A 17,319-nucleotide genomic window follows, 5' to 3' on the forward strand; every position below is an offset into this window, starting at 1 on the left:
GATTCTGTTTCAAATTTGCTAAGAATTCAGACTACAAAGAGTGTTAAATAGTAGATCATACCTTGATCCTAAATTTGATTTCTTTAACATACTCTATTTCATTTTGCTTTAGAGGCAGTGTTGCATCTATGGAGTAGTTCTTGGGGAATTAGGAATTGGGTCAAATAAGAATCACCTGGGGAGTTTTTAAAGCATATAAATACTCATACTTCTGATTCAACCTTCCATTCCAATTCTCTAACTTTCTCCACCCCAGATGTGTGTGATCTGAAAAAAAATATCAATGGATATTTTTGATACTGAGTTCCTTCCAATATCACAAATTGTGGGGATTGCTGGGGTGGGTTTTATGCTGCCAAACTTAGAGCTGAAATAACATGGGGTTATTCATCAAACAAAAAATAACAAGGAAGGGAAATCTTTTTACCTCTGGTGATAGAAGAGGACTGTAGAGGGATGTGGGACATAAAGAATCAGGGTTGCTGTGTCCCAGGTTTCAAGGTGTCCATACCAGAATTCACACCTCTACAGTTAGCCTAGAAGTTGGTACAAAGTGCCTTTGAGGATGGGAAGTCTCATTCACTTCCCATATATATTAATTATTGTTCTCTGAAGCTACATTCAAGAAAAAACAGCATAATAAATATTGTTATTCATAAAGCTTTTCTTCATGCTTTTATATCACTGGATTCTTTTCTGTTAGAAAATGGGAAAAATGTGAGCAAGGGTGAAAATATTCTAGTGTCCTTGAGAGACCAGTTATTAAAAGTGAGAAGGACCTGGAAAGTGGGGAAGCCTGAAATACCTATTTGAAACCCAGAGGAAATCACGGAGAATCAGAATTTGGCATTTGATTTTATTTATTTAACTTTTTGAACTCATGATGATGACTCTTTCACTGATATTTTTATAACACCCATCTCTCTGACTCCATTTAGTGATGAGAAATGGCAAAGGCACAAGGAGAAAATGGGACCCTGAAGACAAAGAAAGAAAGGAAAGAAAAGGTGAGGATGGAAGTGCCCTCCAGACAATGACCACCAGGAACTCATCTACTGTTGAACAAGTTGAATGGCTTGAATGCAAAAAAGGAAAATTCACACCATGGGAGAGGGGAGTGGCAAAGGACATTTCAATAAGACAGAGCTAGGAAGGACTGGGGTTTGTATTACATGTGATTTAGAGGTTTGAAGGACTCGGGTCTTTGTTCTGAATTGGATACTCTCAGGAAGTGGCACTAATATCACGATTGGACAACTTAATAAATCTTTTCTAGAAAGAGAGAAAACTAGACCAAGGGTAAAGTTGTAAATAAGGAACTCCTTATGACTTTTAAGTCAGCCAGTCATTCATAGTAGCCAGGATGGGGCAATGTTAGGTCATTTTTGATGTACGGTTACTCTTCATGTGTTTGTCTATATTCATACATGATTATGGACTGATTTTTTTTTTGTCTTGACCCATCATGGTCAGAGTGGCTTTGTCTGATCTTAGCGTTCTGTGTAATAGCTTATACTAGATAGGAGAAGTCCTAATTGTAAGTGCCAGGCTAGCTCTTACAAACCCAGGAATGCCCTTCTCTCTTTTGCTACTCTGCTTGTCTTCATTTGTCACAAGGAGACAGTCAGTCATGGAAAGCATGAATTCCTTGTCCAGAGTCATAATGTTATGAGGTTATAGAACTGGCCAGTCTGCCTTCAAAGTCTAGATCCTAAAGCACAGTATTATGCTTCCACCAACAGACAAATAAATATTTCTGTTCCCACAATCAGCTTCAAAATTTTGAAGTGGTTAGTGGTTAATTATCATCCAAGGGCCATGCTCTCTTCCCTGATGCTCTTCTGAGCTTCACTATTGCTAAAGCATTTTTACAATTTATACCCTCTCCACAGTCTCTAAAAAAGAGGAAGACCAATTTGGATGATTCCACTATATAAAAAGTAGCCTAAAAAGTATGGTTACCGGATTTAATGCACACACATATACACACACATGCACAAATATAGGATGTGTAGTTAAATTTGAATTTCAGATAAACAACAAATGATTTTTCAGGATAAGTACATTCCATGTAGTATTTGGGGAATACCTTTCCAGGATATGGTATTCACTATCTGAAATTCAAATTTAACAAGTGTCCCATATTTTAACTGCCAATCCTACCCTAAAAGTTTAGTGAAAATTTAATATTTTCAACCATGGAATCAATTTCCTTTTGCCATCTTGCTGTCCATGAGGAAAATGAATGATGTACTTACTCCTTGGAGGCTGAACATTCTACTATACTTATTTCTGCATTTCATCAGCTAGCATGGATAGTCTATACACATTTTTTTAACTAAAGAAACTGCAGTCTAAAGTCTTCACACATACATACAACAACACAGCCATTTGATGGCTAAAGACAAACACAAAATGTTACAAACACAATAAATTACCAAAAAAAAAAAAATACCCAGCATTATATTCTTTTAAGATTAAAGATGTGCTGTTCCTCATGCATTCAGTAGTCTTTTATGGTACCTCAACTATGTGCCAGGTTCTATCAGGCACTAGGGGTATGAAGAGAATCCCATAGTTTAATGAAAGCTAATGTAAAAAGAGGAGAGATTAGCTCATCTAGTAGGCATATCTGATCCTCTTGTCTTTATTCGTCTTACACATCCTTTAATAGAGCATCTACGCTTTGGCTTTGGGAAACAAATATGCTTTAGCTGTTTGTTTGGGAGAACATGTAATTAATTTTCTTGTTGGCCTCTACTAGACTCATGTGAATGTCTGCACTATTGGCTGCTGCCTGCTACGGGAGTTTGGTATGAATTTAGCAAGCAAGCTTTTTTTCTAAGAATTACTGTAACTCATACAGACCTGAATCATAGCCTGGGCATATTAAGTATTTTGATTTCTGTAGCACTAGGATCATTTACTATACCAAAGAATACTTTAAGGTTTGATTATCACAGGATAGACTAATCATTTTAACAATGAGAAAGTATGTGATCTGAAATAATTTGTTAGAAAAAGAGAATAGCTGTGCTTGGTAATAATCTCATTAGCAACTTTATGCCAAAACAAAAGCTAGAATCCACTGTTAAAGGGAACAAAAGAGAAAAATAAGCTTAAATATAACCCACTAATTATTTTCCCAGAAAGCACTAACTGAATGTAGTAAGGTGTATAACTCAGATTTATTTTCCTAGATTATGGCACATATGTGCAGCATCATCCTGTGAGTGCTGAATAATATTTGACTGCCTGGAACATCTTTGATTAATTAAAGAACAAGAACTTGCAACAGTTGCATTTCATGGAGTTCAAAGAGTACTTAAAAGATTCTCTGGAGCAGCAGAAGCACCTGAGGTAATGATCTGAAATACAGTAGAGGAAATTACAGTCCATGGTGAGAAACTCAGTTGAAAGTGACCAGCGTCATACACTGTATTTGGCACGTGGAAAAAAGAACAGTAACTACTGAATGAACAGTATGATGGCAAAGAACAGTTCATGGAGATGCCTCAGTGTTGCATAAGCAGGGATGCAACGTGATGAAAAAAGTTGAGACTGATTTGCTCAAAATATCTGCAGGTTTGTTCTTAGATCCTAAAGGAGATCTATACTCACCATTACTTCAAGAGGAAAGGAAAGACTACCCAAGGACATGGTTACTATTCTGTGTTGCGGCACAATCAGACCTCTGTCCTCATTTTCTAACATCATTTGCCCATCTAATTAGCCTGGAAGTGTTGCATGGCCCCTCCCAGGGATGTTTACAAACATGGTCACCCCTAGTAGGTACTGCTATCTCTTTTTGTTTGTTTGTTTGTTTTGTTTTGTTTTTTTAAGATTTTATTTATTTATTCATGAGGGACACAGAGAGAGAGGCAGAGACACAGGCACAGGAAGAAGCAGACTTCCTGCAGGGAGCCCGATGTAGGACTCAATCCCGGAACCCCGAGATTACTACCTGAGCAGAAGGCAGACGCTCAACCACTGAGACACTCAGGCGTCCTTATTTTGAAAGATTCACATATTTTTAGGTTTAAGGGCCTTACGACTGTGATTTTGGATCATTTGATGAACAAACTATGCCAGGATTATAAGTGTGGTGAGGTTGAATAGTCACAGCTTCCCCATAGGGTTGAGTCACATGGAGGACCTAGAGATAGAGATGTCATCATTTGTTGTGGTTTTCTGACCAACAACCAGTGGAACACCTGCCCAAGTGCTTCCTTGTCCAATCATGCATCCTCATGCAGCAGAACGCTTGAGCTCTTCTCTTGGCTCAAACTTTACTAGAATTCAAAGTATAGAAGTGCTCTATTAATACTCAATGTGTCCTCTCATGATTTTATCATTATTTTCCCATTATTTGTCAGGCCTTTGTCTCACAATAATTGTAAAGCAGGTTGTAAAAGCAATTCCAGTTTGCAATATAATAAATTGAGGTGCAGAAAATGGAAGTGAAGACTGTAATTTATTCATCAGGCATTGTGCTTGATGTGTAAATACATTCTATAATTTAATAGTCACAACAATCAAGGAAGTTGGGAATTATACCCACTTTCAAGGTGAAGAAACTCAATCCTACAAAAGACTGCATATCACAGTTGGAGATTATACTTCAAAATTATTACAAACTGTGGCCCAAATAAAATTGCTCTCTTCCATTCTATTTGAGATCGTAACTTTGTCAGATACTGTTTTGTTTTGTTCTTGTTGGTGGTGTTCAGTTCGTTCATCTGATCTATGCTAAGGTATATACCTGTGTTACATATTTAAGTATGTCCGAGTCCAGAACCCCATGAAAATTGTCTGAGTCCAGAACCCCATGAAAACAAATCTAAGAAATATGTCATGAATCAATTTGCTTTACCAAAATGCAGTAGAAGTATACTTCCTGGAAAAATTCCAACAGTTTGACATCACATTTGTAAGTCCAGGGACATTTCTAGTGTCTTTAGCCTTAGGTTTTAAGGTCTGCACCATTGGTAAGAGATTGGAAAGAGAAAGATAAAACCGAATGACATTAAATTGCAGCCAGCCTTGGGGACACAGTTCACTTATTCACACAACAATGCTGTAGAATCCCTTGAGAAAGCTTACAATTCCTCCTTTTCTCCTTGGAGGAACTTCTCTCTCCATCAGTGTGATTTCTTGATTGAATCCAATACTCTGTCCATCCCCTTTCTCTGCCTTGCTCTGTTAAAACAAGGAAGGAAAACAATCTTTCATTCACTCTCCTCTGTGATCATCGCCGTGAAGATGGGTCTACTCTGAGCAGGCCGCTAGAAGCAGGGCAAGTGGGCCTCTGGATTCGCCATCTGTATAATGGCCCACTGCCCCCTAAAGAGGAATTTTACAAAACCAATTTTGGAGGAATCATCTTGCCCTTTACCCCTTTTGTCTGAATGGGGTAAATCAATTTTAGTGAAATCATTTCAGTTAACGTTTTATAGATAACTTGCTTTGTCCCATAGATGTGAATCTTGCCAGGTCAACCCCTAAATGCTTTGGAGGTGCTCAGGCTGTCAAAACAAACTGCTTGAAATAATTTGCCCCTCCAGGGTTACACAGAGTGGAGGACTATGCTTAGACTGGATTTCCTCATTCCTACACCAATATTCTATCCTCTCTCACTGCCTATTTTTTTCCTAATAAAATTGTTGTAACTAATTACTGGATTAGGAAACCTAAAACCGTATGAAAACATCCCTAATGGCAACAAAGGTTAAAGGGGGAAGAAGCAGGATGCATTTGTGTGCTGATTACCGTTGAAGGACAAAAGTCTTTTTGAAAATCGTGTTCTTCTCTAGCAATAAGCTCTCATAATAGATCTCCACCCGCAGAGATTAAAAGGCTTCAGGGCTGTACAAATAACAATAATCAGACCAGAAACTGTTAAAAGCATAAGACAGATAAACCCAATGAGAAGCCTTCGGAGGGAAGCAGATAAGCATCGCATCAGAGGGAAAATGTCAGTGAAGCTATTTTGCTCTAGAAGCTTTTTTGCTCTCTCTTAGAGAGAGGAGAAAGCGCTGATTAGAAACTGAAAATTTGTGTGCATTTTAAAAAGAAAGAGGAGTGTCCCTGGAGGCATATCTTGCCTGGTAGGCTCTTGTCCCTGGGAGTTTGGGGGCTTACTTTGCGTGTAACCCTGTGCCAAGGTAGCTCGCCCTGATCTTTTTTGAAAAGTTGAGACTCCGAAATATCCGTCAGTCAGGTATAAAAGTAAATGTTAAACATATGAAAATTTTTTTTAATTTTTAAACTTTTTTAAAGATTTTACTTATTCATGAGAGACAGAGAGAGAGAGAGAGATACAGAGACAGAGACACAGGCAGAGGGAGAAGCAGACTCCATGCAGGGAGCCCGACGTGGGACTCGATCCCAGAACTCTAGGATCACACCCTGGGCCAAAGGCAGACGCTCAACCACTGAGCCACCCAGATGTCCCAGAAAAAAAATTTAAATAAGGGAAAAACATACGGATGAAGCACATTCGGATTCAGTCGGGTGGTAGAGCAACAACAGATAAAATGCCAATTTATTTCACATTGCCTCACCCAGGTCGTAGAGATCATCAAGCATAAAGAGAATGGCAAAGCCATGGATTTCTGCTCAGTAATCCACCTGTCCCAGGACCTGGCCACAGCTGGGCCTCCCCTTTTAGATCACTTCCCAAGAGTCTTGATTGTATCAGAAAGATACAAAATGATTGCCTGATGTAGGTAAATGGTTTTCTGCCAAGACATCAGCACTCGCTTTTAATACTTCTCTGAGCAACTAACTCCATTTCTTTTGCCTTCTTTATTGAGGTGTAATTTACATACCATACAACTCACCTATTTTAATTGGATAACTCAATGGTGCCTAATAAACTGGTAGAGTTGTGTAACCATCACTGTAAGGTTTCCTCTTTGTCTATGATTTTCTGCAGTTAGAATATAATCTGCCAAGGTGTGTGTTATTAGATATTCATGCTCCTGGATTTTTTTTTTTAAGATTTTATTTATTTAATCAGGAGGGACACATAGAGAGTCAGAGACACAGGCAGAGGGAGAAGCAGGCTCCCTGCGGGGAGCCTGATGCCGGACACCATCCCAGGACCCTGGGATCACAACCTGATCCAAAGGCAGATGCTCAACCACTGGGCCACCTAGATGCCCCTTCCCTTTTTTTCTATTTCAAATTCCTCATTTATTTTGACATTCACTTGGGTATGTCTCCAAGTTATCAAACATGCAGGATAGGATATTGGTAGTAGAAGCAGTGAAGTGGAGGTGGATCCTGGATCTCTGGTTTCCTGCTGCCATTAATATTGAAAAGGTCTTGGCCATTATTACTCAGAAAGTTTCTTCCACTCCATTCTCTCCTGCCTCTGATAATCCAGTGTGGGGAGTGGTGCTCCTTTTGCTCTTGAATCACAGTTCTTGCACGTTCAACTCTGGTTTTGCTTCTTTTGATTTGCTCTTTCTCTTTGCATTTTCAGTTTGGGAAGATTCTCTTGACCACCCTTCAAGCTCACTGGTTCTTTCTTTGGCTGCGTCAAGTTTACTGATGAGTCCTTAGAAAGGCTTCTTCCTTTCAGTTACTATGGTTTTGATTTCTAGAATTTCCTTTTGATTCTTCCAGTTTGTCTCCTCTATCACCGATTTGTACTAGTATGTTGTGTTCCTTTTCTCTTGTAGACTTTGATATGTTAATTGTAGTTATTTTAAATTCCCTGTCTGATAACTCCAACATCTGTGTCATATTTCAGTCTAATTCTGATTGCTTTGTTTCAAACTGTTTTTATTTGAGGGGGGCAGTGTTTTTATTTTATTTGCTTATTTGCTTGTTTTTTGCCTTGTCACTTTATGTTGAAAGCAAAATATATCGATAGTGTTAATACAAGAAGAGATAAATAGGCATTTAGTGTGAAGATTTATGGTAATCAGCCTAAATCCTCTGTGTTTAATGTCTTCTGTACGTATATATGCCAGAGGCTTTAAACTCCTCTACTGTCATTTGTGTCTCAATATCTTGACTTTAAACTTCCCTAAGTGTTCCTCTACAGAAAGAATCTGTGTTCTATGATTCTTTCATTTGTCATGCTCTGTTATTATACTGGAATCCTTTTGGAGTGACAATAAGAGGTGTGGGAGTGGGAAAGCATTCTGCAACCTATGCTTAAATCCTAGTCTTTTAGTGGGTCTGCAACTTGGGGTTGTGAACCTCACAAGTTTTTCTTCAGCATTATAACTTTTCTTTCACATCCCCCACTCCCTTTTCTGACCACAGCATTTCCAGTACATTTCCTTGAAACCTTGACCTCTTGTTCACTAAGTTTTTCTCTCTCAGGTAAGAAGGAAGGCTAAAGGATGCTGGAATAAGAGGAATGAGAGTTCCCCAATTTGGTAAGACTCTCCTCCTCTGGTTCATAAGCTTTTCTATGGAGATGGTTCTGGGCATATTTCACAGAGATGACTGTATTAGTCTGCTTGGGCTGCCATAACAAAATACCATACACTGAGTGGCTTACACAACAGATATTATTTCTCACAGTTCAGAGACTGGGAAATCCAACTTCAAGCTGCTGGCCAATTCACTTCCCTAGCAAGATCCCTCTTTGTGGCTTGTAATCATTTGCCTTCTCGCTGCGTTCCACATGACAGAGAGAAAGAGACAGAGAGAGAGTGGAAGCAAGCTGTCTGGTGTTTCTTTTAAGGGTGCTGATCCCATCATGGGGCCCTGACCTTCATGACCTCATCAAATCCTAATTTCTTCCCAAAGGCCCCATTTCCAACACCATTACACTGGGGCTGAGGACTTTAGTATATGAAATGGAGGGGACAGGACACACATAATTCAGCCCATAGCAGTTATTCTTTTTCTCTCCCTGTGAGAAATATGAAGTATTTTTCTCAGATCTTTACCGTGAAAATCTGGTGGGATTTCTTGAGTTAATGCCTATGAAATTATGGGGTCTCCCTAACACTATCGTCCTAGGAGTTTCTCACTGTCATGCTACTACCCATTCAATGTGATGATTAATTTTATGTATCCACTTATCTAGGCCACAGTGCCCAGTTTTCTGTTCAAAAATCTGCTAGATGTTGTTGTGAAGATATTTTTTAGATGTGATTAACATTTAAAAATTTTTTTAAAGATGAATTTATTTACTTTAGAGCAGGGGAGGGTAAAGGGAGAGAATCTTCAAGCAGACTCACACTGAGCATAAAGACTTAACACGTGGCTCCCTCTCAAGATTCATGAGATCATGACCTGAGCCAAAACCAAGAGTCAGACATTTGAGGTACAGAGCCACCCAGGTGCCTCTAGATGTGATTAACATTTAAAGTAGTAGACATTGAGTAAAGCAGATTACCATCCACAGTATGGGTGGACCTCATCCAATCAGTTAAGGCCTTAAGAGTCAGAAGTCTACTGACGAGAAAGAGAAAGGAATTCTGTCTCTAGATTACCTTCAGATTAAAAAATAGGACATCAATTTTCACCTGAATTTCCAGACTGCTAGACAGCCCTACAAATTTCAACCTTTGTGAGCTATTGTTATGTCCTTTGTAAACTCCTTTGTTATTGCTGACTGGTATTCCATTGTATGAACATAACACAGTTTATTTACTCATTTGCCCATTCAAGGATATTTAGGTTAATTCTAGTTTGGGGCAAATTATTAATACGGCTGCTATAAACATTTGTATTGAACATAAATCCTCTCTGGTAAATAACCAGTAGTGGAATTGAAAGGTCATAAGACAAATATATAATTTAACCTTGTAGGAAACTGTCAAACCATTTTTCAAAGTGGCTATATCATTTTTAATCCCCACCAGTAATGTATAAGAGTTCCAATTGTTCTGTATCCTTGTCAATATTTGGTATTGTCACTATTGTTTATTTTAGCTATTAAAATAGATATGTAATGGTATCACATTGTAACCTTAATTTGTGTTTTCATGATGACTGACGATATTAGACTCTCTTCCATGTGCTTATTTCCCAATCTTTTTGGCCAACTGTCTTTTCAAGTCCTTTTCTCAGTTTTGATTGAGTTGTTTGTTTTCTTATTGTTAAGTTTAACAGTTATTTATATATTCTGAGTACAAGCTCTTTGTTGAATATGTAATTTGGAAATACTGTATTCTAATTTGTAACTTGTTTTTTTTGTTCTGTATAGACCCTATAAAATTTACTCATTCTGTAAATTCTGTATAGACCCTATAAAATTTACTCATTAAACAATATGCTCCTAACTTAAAGACAGACATATAGACCAATGGAGTAGAACAGACTCCAGAAATGAACCCTCAGATATACAGTCAAAATTTTTTTTGACAAGAGTGCAAAGAACATTCAATGGAGAAAGGGCCATCTTTTCAATAAATAGTGCTGTGAAAGCTCTATACAAAGGTAAGAAATGAAGTTGGACTCTTACCTAATACCATATACAAAAATCAACTCAAAATGGATCAAAGACCTAAATGTAAATGCTAAAAATACAAAACTCTTAGAAGAAAATGTAGGACAAAAGCTTCATGGCATTGAATTTGACAATGATTTTCTGGATATGACACCAAAGGCCTAGGCAAGAACTACAACAAAAATTGAACCTCGCGAAAATCTAAAATTCTGTGCACCAAAAGACATTATCAATGCAATAAAAAGGAAATCCACAGAATGGGAGAAAGTATTTGAAAATCATGTATCTGGTAAGGGATTAATATCCAGAATATGTAGAGAACTCCTAAAATATAACAACCAGGAACAATGCAGTTCAAAAATGAGGCAAAGAACTTGAATAGATATTTCTCCAAAGAAGATCTCCAAATGGCTAATAAGTACATGAAGAGATGTTCAACATCACTAATCATTGGGAAAATGCAAATCAAAACTGCAGTGAGATTCCAATTCATACCCATCAGGATGGCTTCTATCAGAACAAACAAACAAACCAGAAAATAACTAGTGTTAGTGAGGATGTAGAGTAATTGAAACCCTCCTGCACTGCTGGTGAGAATGTCAAATGGTACAGTGGCTGTGGAAAGCAGTGTGGCAGTTTCTCAAAAATCAAAAGTAAAGCTATCATATGATCCAACAATTTCACCTCTGGATATAGACCCCCCCGAAATTAAAAGCAGGGTCTTAGAGAGAGGTTTTCACACCCATGATCAGACTAGAATTTTTCATAGTAGCTAAAGTATGAACACGACCCTTATCCATTGACAGATAAATAGATAAGCAAAATGTAATATATACATAAAATGGGATATTGTTCAGTCTTAAAAAGAAGGAGATTTTGACATATGCTACAACGTAGTGAACCTTGAGGCCACTATTCTACATAAAACAAGCTGGTCACAATAACAAATAGTATGATTTCACTTATATGAGGTACTGGGAATAGTAAAAAGTCATGGACAGAAAGTAGAATAGTGGTTGCTAGGGGCTGAAAGGAGGGGGGAATCGGAAGTTTAATTGGTATAGAGTTTCAGTTTTATAAAATGCAAAGAATTCTGGGTATAGATGATGGTGATGGCTGCACATTATATTTAATACCATTTAACTGTACACTTAAAAATAGTTAAGATGGTAAATTTTATGTTATGTGTATTTTATTACAATAAAAAAGAAAACAATAACTAGAAAATTCTATGTGATTAAAAATTAACAAGCGCTCTTTTTAAAACTGCTGGAAATCGCAGCCTGGGTGGCTCAGCAATTTAGCACCACCTTCAGCCCCAGGTGTGATCCTGGAGACTGGGCATCGAGTCCCACGTCTGGCTCCCTGTATGGAGCCTGCTTCTCCCTCTGCCTGTGTCTCTGCCTCTCTCTCTCTCTCTGTCTCTCTGTGTCTCTCATGAATAAATAAGCAAAAAATCTTTAAAAAAAAAAACAGACAAAAAAACTGATGGAAATCTTAACTGAAATAGCTTCCTTGGAAATGAAGTTGGTGTTATGTAGTTAGGCTGAAAATGTTTATATCCTATGTTCCCACAGTTCCACTTATAGATATATACTCTAGAAAAAATCTTGCATGTGTGTAATAAAAGGCATACTATAAATTGTTCAAAACAGTAGAGGTTGTAACAATAAAAAAATAAAAAGAATCTAAATGCCCATCAAAAGTAGAGTGGATAAACCGTGGCATGTTTTATAATGGAATACTACACAAACGTAATAAATAACTGAGTTATACTTCTACAAAACAAAGGCAAAAGATGAATAAAAGTTGATATGATACTAATATTCATATGAAAATAACAAATATGTAAGAGTAGCCAGAAAAATACTAAGAAAGTAAGAAGTAAGAAAGTAAGAAGTTTTACTAAGAAAGTAAAACTATGAGGAAGACTACCTCACCAGATATTGAAACATATTAGAGATTCTGTAATTACCAGTTCAGCATATTTCCACTGCACCACTCTGCTTGCTGCTAAAGAGTCTACAATTAAACCTTTATATAGCACCAGTACATGACTACATAGATTGATGTAATAAAACATACAGCCCTGAAATAGAATCAAGTACGTGTACAAATTCAGTATATGGTAAAGATGGCATCTTATCACTAGGATAAGATTGACTTTATAATAATTGGTGCCAAGATAAACATTTAGGTACTTGGGGAAAAAATACAAGTAGCCCTATATCTCACATCATTCACAAAAATAAACTCCAAATGGTTTAGGTATCTACATGTAAAAAATCAAACCATAGAAGTAGAAGAAGAAAACAAGGATAAGTTATTCTTTTTTTTTTTAAGATTTTATTTTTTGAGAGACATAGGGAGAAAGGCAGAAACATAGGCAGAGGGAGAAGCAGGCTCCCTGCGAGGAGCCTGATGCAGGCAGGGCTCCATCCCAGGAACCCAGGATCAAGACCTGAGCAGAAAGCAGATGCTCAACTAGTGAGCTATACAGGCGTCCCCATGGGTAAGTCATTCTTTAACTTCAGAGTAGATGGAGGCTTTCCAATTACAACTCAAGATATAGAGGCAGTAAAAGAAAACATTGAACTTGAAATTTCATGGGGCACAAAGTATCAGAAATAAAGACAAAATACAATTGCAGAAATAGGAGAAAATATTTGAAAAATATACTTCAAAGAGCTAAATGTTTAATTTATATATATAAAACTTTTAAAATTTGAGGGACAAAGGATCAAATGTCTCCAAAAAAAAAAAAGACCCCAGTAAACCCAGTAAACCCAGTAAAGCAATTCACACACAGAGAAAAAGAAATAAAACAATCCTGAAACATATGGGAAAACATTCAAATTTAATCATAATGATATATGTAAATTAATAAATGCCATGTTAGATCCTGGATTGGAACCTGGAACAGAAAAAGCACTGGTGTAAAATACAGTGAGATTCAAAAAGGTTTGTAGTTAATAGCATTTTTCCACTGTTAGCTTCCTGGCTTTGATCATCAGCCACTGCAAGACAATAACTTTAGGGGAAGCTGGATGAAGAATATACAGTACAGGGATTCTCTGTGCCATTTTTGTAATAGTTCAGTAAGTCTAAAATAATTTCTTTAAAAAAACAATATATTTAGGGTTACAACATTTTCAGTAACACTACTACAAATCATAAGGGGATGGTAAGAATAAAATATAGACTAGAGGTTACATCTGAAGGTGACATATGGAAAACAGATTGAGGAGGAGCACTCAGGGTAATATAATTATTCAAGGGTAATTATAATATTACTGTTCTTAGAATAGGTGTGACTATGGGAGCTCACTGTAACATGAGTATTTTATACCTTTTACATATTTGATAATTCCTTTGAATCCATGCAATATATTTAATAAATACTACAGATGATCCTAGCAGAAGAATAAAGAGTTTACACCGCAAAGACGCTTTTTGTCACAATTTGAAATTGCATTGCATTAAAGCAGAATATTCCTTAAAAGGCCTTTCAATGTTAAAATTTGAAGTGTTAGGTTTGCTTGCTCCTCCATCTGTAGGTCCCCAATGTGAGCTGGCTTGCATTTAAGGATAGTAAAATCTTGGCAACAATGCAGTTGAGTTCTGAGTATGGTATCAGTGGAGAAAGGGAAACAGTTGGAATATTTGCCTTTGGATACAATTTTAAGAAGAACAAATGGAAGATAGTACTTATTGGCACATACTGAGAAAAATCCCCCTGCAGTGAGTCTCAAGATACCCAATTAAGATAAAATTAAATCATGCAAATATTGATCCAGCTAAATTTGCCAGGGGTAAGTCTTATTATCAAATTTCTTTATATCAAGTAGCAAGGAACTATAGAAAAGACAAAGACATTTTATATATTTTTTTAAATCAGGGGAACAGTAATAATAGAGAAAAACATTTCATTACACCTTTATTACTTGCACTGATTATTGACTTGTTGTTTTGCTCATTATGACCACTTGCATTTAAAGCGTCAGACTCTTTCTCGGGCATTTAGCACTATCACAGGTAATGCTCTACCCTCAAAGAGCAAACAATTTTGTTTGAATAAGATGCATGCATTTTAGGTAATTTGAGCAGAGCTAAATGCATAAAATGGACAGCAGCCTACTCATGAGCACAACAATGGCCCAGACACTCTGAATATCCTTGGAAAGTGTCTATTAGTAATTTCATTGATCAAAGTAATTGGATCTGCTTTCATCACAGATTGAAATCACTTTCAGGGAAACTCCATCCAGTTGTTGTAGAAAAATATGTATTTAATACCACAAGTGTGCTCGAATGAATGCAAGTCTGAATTTCCTTAGTAAGGGTTTTTTTTTTTTTTTGCCTTAAAGATATAGTTTCTAAAAACTTTACAATAAAAAAAAAAAATCCCTCCAATAAGATACGGACATTTGGCCATAAATTTCCTTAAAATTGTCTTCATTGTTTAGGTTGTTATTCCACATTGTTAGCCATAATCTAATAGATATGTCTGATAAGGAAAGTGGCTGATTTATTTTGAGTCTGCAATTTTACATGTCTGTGTGAGCACAGACATCAAAGCAGCCACCTTGGAGGTCATATTTACCATTGATGCTGACCCTTGACCAAAACATTTCTGGAGTCCCTCTCGGGATTGCTCTCAGAGTTAGGATACGTTCCAGGGAATCCTCAATAGAGAATCTTAATCCTTTGACAATGGGATTCAATTCTGGAAAAGAAAGTTATGTGGAATTCAGGATAGCAAATAAAATGGGTGATAAATCCTGTCCGTGGAATTCTGGGCTCAAAGTGAGGCATGATTGCATTCAGACGGATTTTACACAAATGACACCTTCATTAAAATGAGTACATACGCTTCCAAAGCACGTACTGTGAAGAACAATATTCCTTTGTTTGCAATAGTTATGGTATTGACATTTAAATAGGGGGTTGGTTCTGCTTTGCTGTCCTAAACGTTGGAGGAGAGTTGCACACATCTCCTACAAGCCATTCTGTTTCTGCTGAGCGAGGTCTCCTGCCTAGAAGTCACATCAACACCATCATTATGGGGTTCTGCCCTGAGTTCCTCTGTCTTCTAGAATGTGTGTGGGGAGCGGGGCACAGGCTGTTGCAGCTTCTCTTTTCCTTCTTCACAGAGCCCACAGCCTGAAGGAAGCCGCAAAGGAAGGCCAGGCCCTTTCAAAGAGTTGGAATGAATGACAATAAAAGCCACGGGGTTACCAAACCCCCCAAACCTACCAATTTGTTGAAATTTGATCAAAATGAAATAGAAAACAAGTTCACTAAAGGAAGACAAAACAAGTTCACTAAAGGAAGGCGTACAGCCGAGAGACATGGGGGGAGCAAAGCAAGGGATATTTTCACCTACAGGCACTAATTATATGCAGAGACCTCCATTTCTGCAGAAAATAGTTGGCAGCCAATTTTCCTCACCCCCCTCCCCTCCTCTCCTAACTGCAGCTTGCCTCCCACTATCTCCCCCACCCCACCCTGCATCCTCGGCCTCCTGCCCGGCTGTCCATCCTAAGGGCCCAGGGCCCCCACAGAGCTTAGGGCAACTGATGGCTGCTTCTGATTTTGTTTCCTCTCCCCCTCTTTTCTAAAGATAAGACAAGGCCAGTTTCTTCTCCTCCAGCTCTTCACATGGCTTCCTCATTACAGGGGGGAGGTGAAGTGCGCAAGTTCGAATCTCTGCCTAACTCCTTAATAGCTGTAAGATCTACCTCACAAACGCCTTATGAAGATTGAATGAGTTCCTGCCCCTAAAGCATCAAAAGCCAGAACGAGCCCTCCGTGGGTAGTTATGATCGTTGCTATTCAAGCTGACTTCACTGCGCTCAGCAAATGCAACCTCCCTGCGCCACCGTACAGGGCGCTCGCGGCGCACATATTTCAGGGCCCAACCCTTTGGGCTGGCTGGCTAGCACTCAGGCCTGTGAGGAGAATTGTCACCTTATAAGACTTTTATCTGGAACAGCCTTTATCTCTTTCACTGTGGGGATTTTCCCCAGGCTCTTTTGTCCTCTATTTCAGAGCTTATTTTGCCTCCCTTTTGTGCTACATTTGCTTCAGGGGGGTAGGTTTGCTATAAGGGGGTAGAGTTGCCCTATTTACAAGGGAAGCTATCACCATGGTAACTTGGTATTTTGATACAGGCATGAAACAAATTCTGAGGGGAAAATAGATCCCTTATTTTTCAACTTTGGCATGTAGATGTATGGGAATCAAAATTCTTGCCCAACGTTATATAGCTGGTTCAAATGTCAAAGCAAAGAAACAAGTTTTGTTGATAGTTTAAATAAGTATTGAGCCACCACAGCATGCTATCAATTGAGCTGAACATTCTCACAATTAATTTCTGCCTCTTAGGCACTGACGCTTGAAGGCAACATGGCATATACTACTTTGGTGAACTCATTCTCTGAGTGAAAAAAAAAAATTGGTACCCATGGTCAGACAAAGAGCTGCTGTGTTCACTCAAATTGCAAAAGGCATTGTGAAAGATGTCTTTCGGAGTTGCTGGGATATTTTGATTGTTTATTGAGAGGGAACAAGAGAGAGAATTTGAAAAATCAGCCTGTTCCTCCGGGTCAGAGGAACACTGTTGCAGCATATACGACGTCGACACTGTATATGGCCTGGGGAGTAGGCTGCTGTTGATTACGGAACACCAGCTGTGTGCCAGGCTCCCTACTATGAGTTGCTAACATAGATTAGTGAATCGTTACTCCTGCCTTTGGCACTCATCTGGTGAGGAAACAAATAATTCCAATACAATGTGATATCTCTGCAAAGATAGCTACAGAATGCTATGAGAGAAGGAAAGAAGGCCTCCTAGAGATGAATTGTTTTTTAAGATTTTATTTATTTATTCGTGA

This window comes from Vulpes lagopus, chromosome 1 (genome assembly GCF_018345385.1).
Source record: "Vulpes lagopus strain Blue_001 chromosome 1, ASM1834538v1, whole genome shotgun sequence".
Lineage (NCBI taxonomy): Eukaryota > Metazoa > Chordata > Mammalia > Carnivora > Canidae > Vulpes > Vulpes lagopus.